The sequence below is a fragment of the Penaeus monodon genome, chromosome 4, assembly GCF_015228065.2.
Source record: "Penaeus monodon isolate SGIC_2016 chromosome 4, NSTDA_Pmon_1, whole genome shotgun sequence".
In the NCBI taxonomy this organism is placed as follows: Eukaryota; Metazoa; Arthropoda; class Malacostraca; order Decapoda; family Penaeidae; genus Penaeus; species Penaeus monodon.
In genome coordinates this window covers 10,515,906-10,518,405 of record NC_051389.1, presented here as the reverse complement: position 1 = coordinate 10,518,405, position 2,500 = coordinate 10,515,906, and the positions used below count along the sequence as shown (strand labels likewise).

Below are 2,500 nucleotides of genomic sequence, written 5' to 3'. Positions count from 1 at the left end.
TCACACATGCAAAGCTTAAGGTTCCATCATTTTCAGTTATGAAAGGCCCATACACAGGTGTTGACTGAAAAGAGCTGCCGGTACATATAAGACCGCGTTGCTGGAACAGGAAGCAGTAGCGACCATGGCACCCCTTAGATTCCTGAGCGTCCTGACGGTGGCGATGATGGGGGTTGTCTCCCAAGCAGCGCCTCCCCACTTGAACGGCTCGCTCCCCTTCGTCAGTAAGTCTCTTTGGTTGAGGTAAAAAGTCTTGACGTTGTTGGCGTATTTGTTTGTCACTAAGTCTTTTGGTTATTTTCGTCACCAATTTTATCTTTAAAATTTTTTTTTACGTTATGCTTTCGGTTGCCATTTAAAAGTACTTTGAAAATAGTTTCTTGTTCGTTCTCGACTATGGCATCTCTTTTTAAGTCGTTTGCTTTGATAAATAAAGGGTTCATATGAAAAGCCGTGTTCACTTGCAGTCGAGCCCCCCCGTGTGAACTTCGACGACACATGTAGGTGTGGGCAGAAGGCCGCCTCTAGGATCGTGGGCGGGGCGACCACGGGCGTGAACGAGTGGGCCGTGGCAAGCGGCGCTGGGTGTTTCGGGTCGCAGGGAGTTCTGCGGCGGATCCCTGATCAACGACCGATACGTCCTGACCGCCGCCCATTGCACCGAAGTGAGCACGGAGTGGGAGGGAAATGAGTGAGGGGAAAAGGGAAACAAGGAGAATGCAAGACAAGTGCAAAGTCAGCTTCATTCATAGGGATGTTTAGATAAAACGGTGTTTCTATTCATAGCAAGAGGGATTATGGCCGGTGGTGATAATGGATTTCTTGCCAGAGCATGAGAGCGTTGACCCGACCATCCGTCTGGCCGAAAACAGGCTGAGCAAATTTCCCCAGAGAGCAGTTTGTCAGCAGTCCGTGTCTGAGATCATCGAGCATCCGAATATCAGCCAGGAAAAAGAGATTAACGAAAATCGCTCTCATAAAACTGTCACGCCAGTCAAGGTGGGCAAAATTGCATGTGCGGTTGAAGCGATGAACATGGTATACATACGTATTGCACTCTTTGAGAACAAGTTTATCCAGTAGGTTGTTAGTTTTTAAGAAAATCATTGTTACCAAGGTGAGATTTCTCTTATTTTCAGGTGAGCGACACAGTGTTGCCAGTGTGCAGCCGCCAGCCAATCCCACCTACGCCGGCAAAACGGCCACTGTGACAGGTTGGGGAACCACCAGCTCCGGAGGCTCGTCTTCAGACACTCTGAAAGGGGAAGTCGACGTCACGGTGAGTAGACGAATGCGGATGCTTCTGTGAAACAGTGGATATGAAGTCACATTGTAACAAAGTAGTTTTGTTCCCTGTTACGGACTTCGAATTTTCTGTTCGAAAGAATGATGATATTTACACCTTGACCATTAACTGCCATCTAAACGTTGGCAACTGAACGCAGGTGTTGTCGAACACCGCGTGTCAATCGGGCAGTTACGGAAGCGCCATTGAAGACACCATGTTGTGCGCCGGAAGTGCAGGCAAGGACTCATGCCAGGGGGATTTCCGGCGGCCCTTGGTGTTTTAAGGACGGGCGGAAAACTACGACCAGGTGAGTGGGGGCAAAGGGACTATATTGGTGGGCTCATGAGTGACGAAATAAAATTCTATGCTTTATAAATAAAGGTGGAATCAGAGGGCATTAGATCCACAGGATAAGTAGATCTAAAATGATTTGCTGAACAAAATTTGTACAGGATATCAGAGCATACCTTGAAAGATTTGATGCGATGTACGAGCAGGATCAGTCAAATTCTAACGGCATCCAGGGTAACTGAGCATACCCTTCCTGGTCTCGACTTGCAATTAACTTCTAATTGACACAGATCGGGTGGTGAGCTGGGGCTATGGGTGCGAGCTGAAGGCTACCCCGGGGTGTACACCCGCGTCAACAGCTACCTCGACTGGATCAAGACCCAAAACAGCCCATGGCGTTTACTGCCAGAGGAATGCTTCTCTAGTCTGCCTCCGTACTCTCCACAAACCGCCAGTCTCGGTCGTAAGGAAGAAAGCGAGACGTCAATAAATCAACATCAACTGTCCCTTTAAACTAAATCATGCACGAAATCTGACATAAGAAATGAAAAGTTTCAGAATAAACAAAGCAATACATAATTTTTTATCATTTTCTTCCCAAAGGCAATATGTAAATGCTTCGCCATACAGAATATTTTAAAAGAAAAATCGTTTCTTAAAGGTTAAATGTCCATATAACTGAAATGAAAACCATACTTTGGGGCGTCAGATATATTCATGATACACACCAATGAAGGGAATGCTATATGTATATATACATATGAATAACATCTATCTATCTATATGTTATGTATGTATGTATGTATATAGGGGTATGTATGTTGAATAAAATATGTTTGCAATATACACACGTATTGTATATATAGTACATATATATACATGTATTGTATATACATGTATAATACATGTAATATGTATCGT

The 2,500-nt window shown here is 44.9% G+C and overlaps 1 pseudogene; it reads left to right on the top strand.

The window, feature by feature from the left end:
• The first annotated feature begins 109 nt into the window (after positions 1 to 109).
• Positions 110 to 2,500, top strand: part of LOC119572448 — a 13,521-nt pseudogene continuing 11,130 nt past the window's right edge.